At 39.8% G+C, this 13,368-nt stretch overlaps 1 long non-coding RNA gene across 1 annotated transcript in view; it reads right to left on the minus strand.

The window, feature by feature from the left end:
• LOC103662072 overlaps nucleotides 1-13,113 on the minus strand; it is a 28,211-nt gene extending 15,098 nt beyond the window's left edge. Inside the window, exons 1-5 of the long non-coding RNA XR_568346.2 lie at nucleotides 11,634-13,113; nucleotides 10,781-10,934; nucleotides 9,570-9,658; nucleotides 7,318-7,430; nucleotides 6,812-6,906 (exon numbers count right to left, since the gene is read on the minus strand). This is a non-coding gene — a long non-coding RNA (uncharacterized LOC103662072). The remainder of the gene's footprint in view (nucleotides 1-6,811; nucleotides 6,907-7,317; nucleotides 7,431-9,569; nucleotides 9,659-10,780; nucleotides 10,935-11,633) is intronic.
• Nucleotides 13,114-13,368: the final 255 nt, after the last annotated feature.

Genomic DNA, 13,368 nt, shown 5'->3' on the forward strand with positions numbered 1-13,368 from the left:
TTTAATAGTGTTTTTAGTTATTCCTTAGAACTTTAAAAGATCATGCCATCTTTGAATAGAGCTTTCTTTCAATCTGTAAGAATTTTGTTACTTTTTGTTGCCTAATTTCCCTAACTAGGTCCTCTAGTACAAGGTCAAATAGATCTTCTTCTAGATCAGTTTTAGGTTCAGAACAAAAGAGGAGGAAGGTACAGCAATTTCCCATATACCGACTCCTATACGAGCGTAGCCTCCCCGTTATCAGTATCCACCATCAGAGAGGTGGATTTAACTGAGGAACCTCGAGTAACACATCATTACCCCCCAAAGTCCGTCGTTTACGTCGGAGTTCATTCTTGGTGTCATACATTCTATAGATTTGGGAAAATGTATAATGCCATGTATGCATTGTTATAGTATAGATTTGCATTGACGTAAAAATCCCCTGTACTCTGGTGCTCTATTTACCCCTGCCACTCCCAATCCCTGGAAACCACTGATCTTTTTAATGTCTCCATAGCTGCGTCTTTTCGAGAGTGTCATATGGTTGGAATCATGAAGTATGCCCTCACAGACTGGCTCTTTCACTGAGCAATATGCACCTAGGTTCTTCCATGTCTTTTAATGACTTGACTGCTTATTTCTTTTTAGCACTGAATGACATTCCATTGTCTGGATGGAACACAGTTTATCCACACCTACTGAAGGACCTCTTGTTGCTTCCAGGTTGTGGCAGTTACAGATAAAGCTGCTATAAACATCCACGTGCAGGTTTTTGTTGGGACGTAGTTTTCAACTCCTTTGGGGGAAATACCGAGGAGTAGGATTGTTGGAACATATTAGAAGGATATGTTTCGTTTTCTAAGAAGTTACTGAACTCTCTCCCGAATTGTCTATACTGTTTTACATTCTCGTCAGCAATGAATGCGAGTTCCTGTTGCTGCATGTCCTCATGAGTATTTGGTGTGGTCAGTGTCTTGGATTGGGTGCATTCTAATAGGTCCGTTTGCATTTCCCTGAGGACACAGGATATGGAACGTTGCTCCATATGCTTATTTGCTATCTGCTTATCTTCTTTGGTGAGATGTCTGTTGATGTCTTTGTCCTGCTTTTTAATCAGGTCGCTTCGTTATTGTTGAGTTGTACGAGTTCTTTGTATATTTTGGGTAACAGTCCTTTCTCAGATGTGCTTTTTGCAAACCTTTTCTCCCTGCACGGGGCTTGTCTTCTCATTCTCTTGACAATGTCATCCGTCCAGTGAGTTTTTAAGTTGTGTTATACTTTACAACTCCAGAGTTTCCATTTATTTCTTTTCAATAAGTTCTATTTTCTGGAGACATTGTCATATCTCCTTTAAATTTTTTGACCTTTAAACATCTTTGATGTCTAATATCTGTGCTCAGAGTTTTAAATTACGTTTTAGTCTGAAAAGTACTGGAATTTGTCTGATGCTGCTTAGACATTACCGCTGGGCCAGAAGCAGCCCGGTCTGGCTCAACGCCTATGCTCAACCTGTCTTGGCCAGATGTTAGCCTCTACCATCTTATGTGCGTATGGCTTACAGTCTCCTACTGTAGTACAAATTTAGGTCTCTGCCCCACGTTCAGACAGGAATTAGCAGTTTGGAAAGCTCTCTCCAACTGCTCCCGGAAGGTCACAGTCTCGGGCATGCCTGCACTACTCCAAGACACCAGGGACGGTTGTGATGTTATTAAGCCCAGTTTCCTAAGGGTTGCCCCTGGATTGCTTACTGCTCAGCCAGTGTTTGGTTAGAGCTGCGCTTGATCCTCTGGTGACACTGAGGCTTCTGTCCTTTGTGACTTGGGGACTGTTTTTACTAACCTCTGTGTCACATCGAGTTCTAATTTCCCGAGTGGGTGCAGCCTAGCACTTATGCACAGCCTTCTCAACCCTCAAAGTTGCATGTGAAACCAGCATGGCTCTTAATAGCTGGCTTTCCTTGATGCTGTTCAGCTTCTCAGTGCCCTATCACGGAACAATTAAACACTCCACCAAGGTCCCCGTTGTTTTGTCAATCTCTCTAAGTATGAATATCTCCATATTCTTTCCCAAAGTCCCTTCTGGCAGAGTAGCAGAGTCTCTCGTCTATAGAGCCTGCCTTTCTGGGACATTCTCCTGGAGCTTCTGTAGGAAGAACTTCTATGACATTGTACGGGAGCTGCAGATAAGGACAGTGGCCCCCCTCTCCTGTGTGATACTTTGCTCTAAAAGCAGGTGCTGGATGGCTAGTATAACCTACTTAGCTTGGCTTCTTCCTCCGGCATGAAAATTCCACCTTAAGAGTCACTGGGGCAAAGACAATTAGGGCCAATCATGCTTGGGTTGTTACACTTGGAGTAGGGCTTCCATCCTTTGTGGGGAAAAGGGAGCCTGGTCCTCTCAGCTCTGCCTTCCAGAAAAATAGCTTCTGCCATCCCGAGCTAAAGGAAATCAGCAATGCTTACGCCTTTTGTAAAGAACTATAATCTTAGCCTGTGAGCTACAGGAAGAGGGGGCCCCATATTTTCAGGTGCCCCACACACAGTCGTGCTTTTGACACATGGAGCTGGGAGCACGTGGGTCATGGGTCAAATGCCATAAATTCTATTTTTGTCCCAGCACGCAGACCTTGGTTTCTATATGCCAATACCCATGAAAGGAATCAAGGATTCTTGGAGGAGACAGAGAAACTTCAGGATAAGCCTAGAGCATCTCGTGCCAAAAAGTCAGTGTTTAGAATATTATGGGGACATGTCAGGAGCCAGTTTGCAGGGGTTCCCTGCAGGCAAATCTGGAACAGTCTGAGCCTAAAATGATCGATAGTAACAGAACACGCACTGAATTAAATAAGCAAACAGGAGTCCGTAGTGACAGAACGCTGTCATGGTGAGCAGAAGCCTAATAAATATAGAAATAATGGTTTATTATAAAGTTACTTTTTTGCAACCATCACAGTAATGATTGATGCAGGCAAGTAGCACTAATAGATGCTAAATACAGTGGACACAATTTTAATGAACAGAATATTTACATAATCTCAAAGTATCTCCCCCAAATTATTAATCACAAAAGAAAAAATAATAACTTTACAGGGAAGAAAACTGGTCGACACCATCTAATGAAACGACCAACTTAGACAAACTGACACCCTGCAACTTCTAAAATAACCCAGTGGGAAGACACAGCACCAGGTCCGTGGTATTCCTGCTAAAAATGCATAACCTGAATCTAGTCACAAGGAAACAGGCAAATACAAGCCGAAGGACGTTCTGTAAAATAACTGGCCTGTGTCCTTCAATAAGGTCATGAAAGACAAAGGCGGAAAATGGTTTCATATTAAAGGCGAATACAGGTACCTAACAAGTGAATGTGATTCTGGACTGGACTTGGTCCAAGAAAAAATGATTCTGAAGGACATTATTAGAACAATTGGTAACTCTGAATATGACCTGTGGACTACATGAGAGTCTTGGATCAGAGTTGAGTATCCTGGTTTTGACATATTGTGATTGCATAAGAGAAAAGCTATATTTAGGAAATAGTCATGGACTTGACTTGTGGAAAAAGAGACGTGATGTTTGTAATTGATGCTCAAGTCATTGAGAAAAAACACGTATATATTCGAAAATTCGTCATGGGTCATCGGAAAGGTACATAGTATTTGACCACTATATGGAATTTATTCTAAAAGAAATGGCAGGGGTGCCTGGGTGGCTCGGTCTGTTAAGCATCCAACTCTTGATTCAGGCTCAGGTCAGGATCTCAGGGTAGTGGGATCAAGCCCCCCATCAGGGCTATGAGCTCAGCAGGGAGTCTGCTCGAGACTCTCCCTCGCCCTCTGCTCTCTCTTGCACATGCATGCTCGCTCGCTCTCAAAAAAAAAAAAAAAGCAATGGAGAAAAATCCATTTGCAATCCTATTAACAGGTTAATTTTAAGCATTTGTTTCAGTAAAAACAGCTTCACTTTGCACTCCCTGGAATGACAGAATGCTTAAGGAAACTGCTTAATCGACCTGATGTAATATTATGTACCCACTAAATATGATTACAAAATACATGGTTAACATAACCACATAAAAGCACTGACGATAGCTGTACAAAATTAGTATGTGAGCTTGGAGTGGAAAGAAATTTGAAAATAATTTAATTTGTGATGGAATTCTGAGCATTCTTCTCTACTTCCTTTATTCTTGGGTTAATGTTCTTTCAGAGAAAATGAATTAAAAAAACGAACAGATCAGTCTTAAGAGTCCAGCACAAATACACGGCAAATGTTCTGAGCCTGCAGTCATTGAATTCAAGTGAATTCATTTTTATGGGCACTAATGAAATGGAAACAATGAAGGTTGTAGTGTTCAACCAATTCGGATTGAGGACGGATTACCCGTTTGTTAGGAAAACGTAACTCCAATCCTTGCCTTCTATTCTCTCACGGCCCCCGCCACGGCCACGCTGAGTCCACGAAAAGACCACTCCAATTTATTTCCTTTCTTGGGGAAGCAGGCGCAGAAGCACTTCCCAAGTCCTAGTCGCTTTGTTTGGTATAATTAAGCTCAGTTGGATACATTCATGATCTGTACTCTCTGCGGCAGAGGATGAAACAAAGGTTTTGGCACGGAATTTTTTAAAAAGCCCCAAGCACAGCAACAAACACACACAACCTTCATCTGCAAACCACTGGTGTTCTAGTCACGAGCGCACATGCAAATCAAAGGAGGGGAAAAAAGGAAGGGGAAAAAAACTCAGTTTCTGAATTTGCGTTGACAAAATTATCAGAGGAAGGATAGTTGTTCTAAGAAACAATGAAAAAAAGACAATTTTGTAATCGCAAGCAAGACTTAATACAAGATAAAACACTGACTACACAGAACTTCGAATTCATTCTTGTAAGTATATTTTCAGATCTCTATGAACCATTAATTCAATTAATATCCTGAATGTAGGTTTCAGAACTACCTGCAAAACCAACCAGAGCTAGTACAAAACAAGGCAGTTTTTAAAACTGGTGTATTTATTTGGTAATTATAAGAAGAGACCTGTGCAGAATCTCACTGAGTAGCTAGGAAGGGGATTTCACGGTGGGCATTCCCATTAGGGACGGAGAGCTTTCCCTCCAGACGGGCAGGAGGCATCCCTCTGTCTGCTCGTGAGTGGTTAAAACAAATCCTAATGCTCCTTCATCAGGAAAGACTTCAGTCAGGTCCAAGGCCAGCCTAGCATAGGTGGGGTGACTCAAATTCTTTGAGAAACCGTTTTTATCTTCATATCTCTTAGGCAAATACTGCTGTAAGGGGAGATTTCTCCTTTTATGCAATTATAAAGAAGGGTTTCTAGTGCATGATCTGGGAAGAGTAATGTTATAGACTATTGTCGAAAGTGTTTACTCACAAAGAAGTTAAGTTGGAGAATGTCTATTTCAACAGCAATCCAGTCCATGAATTACATGAACAATGACTAAAAATGACTAAAGAAACGTAATCTCAAGGGACAGGACTAGTCCAAGCTCCATCTAAATCAGAGATTGGCCATCACAAGTGGATGTCTTTACAAATTATGTAGATGAATGTATGTGATATGTATGCATACATTTATAACGTATACTTTACGTACATAAAAGTATGAATACAAGAAAAACCTGGGTACCTCCACTCAGTCCAAGAAATCACACAGTACTGGTTCCTTTGAAGCCCATTTTCTCCACTGATCATTAACTTGTTTTACTTCCATTTTATCATACTGCGTTTTAGTTTTAAGACCCTAAAATCAGGCTTGATCCCACAACGTTATTAAATTTAAAAAGTGCCGTACCATGGGTAGGGTTTTAGAATCCAGGAAATAAGGTCAACGAGGCATTCTTATGAACTCAAAGAATGAAATATTTAGCATTCGAAGGTGGGGAGGGGTAAAACGACTGTAACAGTTATACGAAGAGGGTTTTTCTCCTCCCCTCAAATATTCAAACTGAGCAATTTTTCCTCTATGCTCCTAGGCTGTTTGGCTGGGGCTGTACAAAAGACAGATCAAGAAGGGAAAACAGAAGTTTATTACCAGGTGCGTCGCCCACACACGGCAGTCCTCGGGCCTGTGTAGCATCAGGACAAAAAGAACCATAACTTTTCAGAGATGTGACAAGACAAAGGAAAAGGACTTTTTCTAGGGCAGTAAGTGGTGAGAAGCTAAGGGCTACTTCGTAATGTTTGTTAGGCCCCCCTTGTGCCATCTCGGAGCTCACTGGGGTCTAGAGTTGTCTCCAGTGATTTTAACATCTGTCCTTCCTGGTAGAGAAGGAAGAGGGGACACCTGTACAAATTTATGTCCTGCTTGTAGGAAAATGGGAGGACAGAGAGCTTATCTCTGCTTCTCAGTTGCTTTTAGCTCAAAATAATCCTTCTGCCAAAGTAGTATAGTTGCTACTCTTCAGGGTCAAGTAAGAAGAATTTAATAAGGGCATCTGGGTGGTTCAGTTGGTTAAGCGTCTGACCCTTGATTTTGGCTCAGGTCATGATCCCAGGGTTGTGAGATGGAGCCCTGTACTGGAACCTGCTTGAGATTGTCTCTCTCTCTGGCCCTCCCCCAACCCTTACCCTCTCTTCCCCTCTCTGAAAAAAAAAAAAAAAAAAAAAAAAAAAAAAAAAAAGGAATAAGGAAAAGGAACCTAGAGTATGGGCTCTGGAAACTAGACTAACAATTGAATGATATTCTGCAGACTGATTTTTGAGAAATAAATACTAGCAAATACATCTCCGTAACTCCACGTCTTCAAGAGTGGTTTAATTTCCTTAGTGTTAGAAGCTGTCATGGACGGACTATGGATGATGAAGGTAACTTTACCTCTATACACAATTTTGGAAGTTGAAGAACAAGGCGGTGTTTAGAAAGCCAAAATTATCTTCGGGTCTCCGTACGGAGGAAAAAATCGCCAATATCTAGAAAAGAGCAATTTGCATTTTAAGGTGTATCCAGTGATGTGAGAGATAGCACCGTATCAGGTGAATAGTAACTTCAGCTGTTGCAAGCTTTTCTTAACATCTCTATTTAGTGCTTGAATGCATCCTCCTGTTCTATCTGCTCCTCTCCCAAAGTCCCAAGTGCTGCACAATATCTAAAGTCATCATTTTTAAGGCTAACTGCATCTAATTCTTAGCCTGGGTGGTAGGTGTGGAGACGAACTCTATGAAAAGCTGTATTTCCACATCTCATTTTTTGTTTGTTTTTTTCCCCCATATCACAGTGAAAATGTAAATTGCAAATGTCTTTACTTCTCAGATTGTGTGCTGGGTCCCCTGCAGTTATAGGAATAATATTTGCTTATCATCAGAAGGTCAGAATCCCCTTACCTATGTGGGCAGGGAAGCACTGTTCCTACTTCCCAAATTGGATCCTTTTCTCAAAAAGCTGCATCTTCTTTGCCTGAGGGCATTCTTCTGATATTCATATATTTCAAAGCAAGCTTCATTATCCAGAAAAGAAAAATTATGATTGTCTCTGCTTCTCTGAAACTGTAAAAACTCACAAGAACCTAGTCTATGTCAAGTCACCTGAAATTTCCCCCTTAAGTAGCTGATTTATTCAATAATAGCAGTACAGAAACTTTTCTCACTTATTTTTCAGAAAGACATGCTCAAAATTCCACCTAGTCCTTTAGAGGGCTTTTCTGTATACCAGGATCACTGCCTGTGAGGATTAATTTTAGGAGATAACAGTCCAGATGCTGCTATGAAGGTATTTTTTTTTTTTTTTTTTTACATGTGATTCAGGAGAATTTGAATAAAGCAGAGTAGTTTCCATTATGTGGGTGGGCCTCACCCAATCAGTTGAAGGCCGTAAGAGGAAAAGTCTGTGGTCTCCCAAAGAACAGACTGCTTTTGACACTCAAACTGCAGCAACAACTCTTCCCTGGGTGGCCAGACTGCCCTGCCCATTTCAGACTTGCCAGCCCCTTAAAATCCATCTTCTTCTCGGTCTATGTGTATAGTGGAACACACACACATCCTTTCGGTTCTGTTTTTCTGTACAACTCTGGCTAGGAGACTGCCCCTCTACAGCACAGCTTCAGTCCTTCTAAAAACATGTAAATACACTGACCTAGATGGTCTTCCCACTACCCTCAGCTTTATCAAACTTCACACACCTGATCTTCCTTTTCTAGAACATTCATGTTAGAAAGTTTGTCAGTTTCCTTTTTCCTGACTCTCTGAAATGATCAGTCTTTTAAAAGTCTCTCGCTGGTTTTGCATCCCATCTTTCTTAATGTGAAACGTGGAGGAAGATAGGACCCGACACTCCCCGGTATCTGTGAGAGACCACATGTGTGTAATTTGCACGCGTGCCTTGCTCCTGATTAGTAGCTTTGTGACAGGAAGTAGTTTTACAGAGTGTAATTTTTCTTTGGGTAAAGCCAATTGGCAAACACAGATGACTTGCTGTGCCTCTCACACCAGCACTTAAAAACTCCCTCCTGTCCTCCGTTTCAGTGAAGCTGGGCTCAGACTGAGTGCTGGTCTCTCTTCCCTACTGCAATAGCCTGGCATAGAGTCTTCCTTTCCTGTTCAGCTTCCTGCGGTCTTTGCTTCTGTGATATGGAGAGACTATTCTTTCATGAATTTGGTACTGAAGTTACTCATAATTGGCTGGAAGTCAACAGCGGGGTTTCTGTGATAGAGTCAGATCTCTTTGGTCCTTCAAAAGTTGTGGACCTGCCTGAAAAAGAAGTTTCTTGTTTAAAAAAATGTTTTTTAAAGTATACTCTGCATGGGAGAAGTAAATAGTGAATGTAAGCTCTAGGAGTTAAATAAAGTTTTCAGCAAAACTTTGAATCTGGACAAAGTCTGGTAGCCATCTATAGGGATTGTCAATTTTCTCTTTCTCAGTTCACTGGGTATGTGTTAGATCCTTTTCCCGTGGCATTCACTTCTTCTTGCTCCACTGACCAAAACTTAACTCCACACTGTGAACAGCGGTTAAAATCAGAAAGTCTAAGCCAGATACCAAAAGTCCAACATAATTCTTTTTATCCAAAATTATATACTCCTAGGAAATGAAGACTAAAGTGTCATCCTGACATTGCAGGATATTGTGCTGTTTCTGAATGTTTATTGGTGAATACCTAATACAAGTTTTAGATTTTTTTCCTCTTCTTTCTTGGGCCAATCTGCTTGCCTAGAGATGGGTACTTAAATATTTTGTCTGTTGAGTTTAAGCCTCACAAACTAAGCATTTATGAATTATAGACTAGAATCCTCTCCATATTGTGAGAATATGAGACATGATGGCCTCCTCTTGATCCTATGGGAGAGGCCAGGGCCCGCTGTCTGGACCACACGTCGGACAGTCAATTTGTCTTGACCTGCTTTGAACTGAAAATTATTGTTCTAGAGGGTGTCCTTTGCTATGATGATATATAACCTTCCTACACACGGTGTTCCCACTGTTTAGCCATAACCTTCTGGAATCGGTCTGCATGGACGGAATGTCAAGCCCTACCTAGACTGGCCTGTGCTCACAGAATTTATACTTCTAGAATGATTTACTCAAGAGCTAGATGTAAGAATCAGTGTATTTACTCATTCAACAAATAAGGTGCACGTACTTCGTATATGGGCCTTCACATAGCAGCCATGGTGTGTTCACCAACTGGATAGCTTCACCCAAATTCCAAGGGTTTTAGAAATTCTTTACCTGAACAGAGGCAAAAAACAGATATATTCTTTATCATACCACAGATGATAGCTCTAAAAATTTAGCATGCATAAAATCCACAAAGGAGACTGTTTAAAGATTCACCCTCTGTAGATCTGAACTGAGATTCAGAACTTCCTCGTTTTCATGAGCATATAAAGAATTCTACATGGCTGATGAGTGTGTAAACTGACACCATCATTTGAGAACAAAAACCTGTCAATATCCACTAAACCTAAGCATATGAATACCCCTGATTTAGCAAATCCACTTCTGGGTAAATACTCGCTTAAAGTGTCCACCGTCAGGAGAAATGGACACATCTGAAATGCACACATACCCACACAAAGGACGACTGGGTTTCTGTCTCATTCACCCTTCCCAGGCTTCCAGTTCATTGCTCTTGAGCTATCTTATTTTATTGTATTTATTTATTTTAAAGATTTTACTTATTTGTCAGAGAGAGGGAGCACAGCAGGGGAAGCTGCAGGCAGAGGGAGAAGCAGGCTCCCTGCTGAGCAAGGAGCCTGATGTGGGACTCGATCCCAAGACCCTGGGATCAGGACCTGAGCTGAAGGCAGATGCTTCAGCGACTGAGCCAGCCAGGTGCCCGCTTTTTTATAATCTGTAGTTTCTTATAGTACTGTAAATTAGTTTTCCATTGAAACGCTAATGAGTTCAAGTTTGTGGACTGCAACTGATTATTGTCCTGTAAATGTTAACAAATGTAGCATTTATGTGTAAATTCACTTCCCGCATTCCTGATTGCCTATACAGGTATATTGTTTGAACTGTCCTTTGAACCGGTGGAAAATTTTGTTGGTTAGCTAATTGAGTTCTGGAAGATCTATGGCATGTGTTCTTTTTACATTTGCATGAAAACTATGATTTTGCCCTTTAAAAAAAAAGTAACCTTTACCACCACCAAAACCAAATGCTAGAGAGTTTGTGCAAATGTTATTTACATGTGGGTAAGAAAGGGTTAACACTGGGTCTGCAACTCTGTTTCATCCTCCTCCTCAGGGACAACTCCGGAGGTTTTGTCCTTTAAACACACTGATGGAATTTACTACCTGAAGATAAATGAAGGTCTTCTGGGGCTCCTGTATGCTGATTTCGTACCTTATTTTTCAGCATGTTCCACCTGGTCTGTCTGGGTTGTATATTGTCCATAACCCTCTAGTGAGGATGTACAGAGGGTGGGAGTTTTCACTTCATGCCTCTGAATCCAAAAGGCAGCTTGGTCTAGAAAACAAGCTGAACTATGGAGCTGCACCTAGAAAGAGACAAAGTGGTGATTGCTTTTGACATTAGAGCATTTCACAGAAATCCTGCTGGACTCTCATCTAATCCTCCTGGAGGTGTAACTTTGTGGTCACAGTGTATTTGACTAACAACCCACGACTGATAAATGTGCAAGTAGTTTCAAGCTCAATAAAGTTAGAGGTTAACCAGAAAATATTGATAATACAATTTATTGGCCTTTAGACAGCCAATCTTATACATAATTTAGCAATCTTAGACATATTTAGACATTTCTTTCTTGACTAACCAATCTCCTTCTTTCTCCATTGTTCTTTAAGTGAGCTCTTGTATTCTTGATGGTTCCCTCATTGATGAGTTTAATAAAATTTTGAGAATTATGCTTTACATACTGTTATCATTTTAGGGCTAAGAAAAAAAGGCATTCTAATGTACTCTCATAAAAATGGAGGTCATATATTTCATTATATACCATTAAATTTTAAATACTGTTTAAATTTCACTATTTTTATGACTAGATGCAACAGTTCTTCAATGAAAATGTTTAATAAGTCAAGAAATGTTCTTATCAGAAGACAAGGTCAGTATTTATCCCAACACCTTGGATTCCTAGTTACATTTTTAGGATACTTATGGTTAGGACTGTTGTGAGCTTTTCTCTTTCTTATCTATGGTCCTAGTGGAAAAGAACAGTTATTTTTTAAGAGGTTACCTGTATCCATTTCTTTAGACCAGCAGCAATATCCACTTTAACAGAACTTTGTGGGAGGGTAACATCTTAACTGAACTTCTGTTTATGAGAAAAAAAAGACCTTGCATTTTGTTTTGAGGAAAATACAGAAATTGTTATCCAAAGTTAATACAAAATGGTATTTCATAGGAAAAGAAGTTTTTTCCTTATTAACTTCAGAGAATTTTAAAAAAATATTTCCCTGTTACCACATGAGCTCTGAATTATTTTTTAATGTCTTGTAATATAGACTTCTATATTCCAGTCCTACCTGTAAGGAGCTTGGAAGCCATTACTCTATCTTAACAATAAGTAGAAATGATGGAACAAATAAAAAAATCAAAAATTCATCTCAAATCTGCCAGAGATGTAAGGTCACTGGGCAAACTGCTGCGTCAAATTTGGAGACATAGGTGGAAACAGAAAATCACAACTTATCAGAGTGAAACGCACAAGCAGAATCCTTTTTGTTGGAACAGGAGCTGGGTTCCTTTTACCCAGTACATCATGTCCCAAGAGCCAAGAAAAAAATCTCAAACAGTACTAAAAGCTCAAACGGTTTGAAGAAATAAAGCAAGCATCAGAACCAGACTCCCATGTCAGGGATGTTAAGATTAGCAGACCAGAATTCGAAACAACTGATTGATTGATATGCTAAGGGCATTTATGAATAAAGCAGAGAGTATATAAGAACAGATGTACCCTGTGAACAGAGATGGAAATTCTAAGAGTGAATCAAAAATATGACTGATCAATAGCACTGGAACAGAAATGACACAACTGAGGAAGGAATCTCTGAACTTGAGGAATCTTCCAACACTAAAAAGCAAAAACAGTCAAAACAAAAAATCACACACACACCCCTCACAGAATATGCAAGAAACCTGGGGCAATTACAAAAGGTATAATAATATATGCATAATGGAAATATCAGAAAAAGAAGGAACAGAAGAAATATTTGAACCAATAAGGCCTGAGAATTTCCACCAATTAATGCTGGAAACCAAACCACAGACTGACGAAGCTCAGAAAACACCAAGAACAATAAATGTAAAAAAAAAAAAAAAATCACAACAATGTAAATCCTATCCAAACTTCAGAAAATCAAAGATAAAGAAACACCTTCAGAAGCCATGCAAGCATTTAAAGTGATGAGAGGGTAAAAAAAAAAGTCACCAATCTAGAATTCTGTACCCTGTGAAATTATCCTTCAATAGTTAAGGAGAGATACTTTCTCGCACATGCAAAATTGAGCAAATTTGTTGCCTGTAGATTTGTCTTGCAAGAAATGTTAAATTCTCAGCAAAGTGGGTATAGAAGGAATGTATCCCAATGTAATAAAGAACATATATGACAAATGCACAGTTAACATCATAATGGTGTAAAACGAAGATTTTCCTCTAAGATCAGGAACAAAGCAGGGATGCCCATTCTCACCACTTTTTATCAGTATAGTATTGGAAATGCCAGCAACAGCAATTAAAGAAAGAAAAATAAAGGGCACTGAAATTGGAAAAGAAGTAAAACTGTCACTATTCACAGATGACGTGATACTACATACAGAAAACACCCTTAAGACTCCACCAAAAAACTATTAAATGAATTCAGTAGAGTCACAGGATACAACAATAAGGTACAGAAATTGGTTACATTTCTGTTTACTAAAAACAAGCTATAAGAATGAGAAATTAAGAAAACAATCCCATTTACAATTACA

Source organism: Ursus maritimus, unplaced genomic scaffold, assembly GCF_017311325.1.
Source record: "Ursus maritimus isolate PB19 unplaced genomic scaffold, ASM1731132v1 scaffold_19, whole genome shotgun sequence".
NCBI classification, from domain to species: Eukaryota; Metazoa; Chordata; class Mammalia; order Carnivora; family Ursidae; genus Ursus; species Ursus maritimus.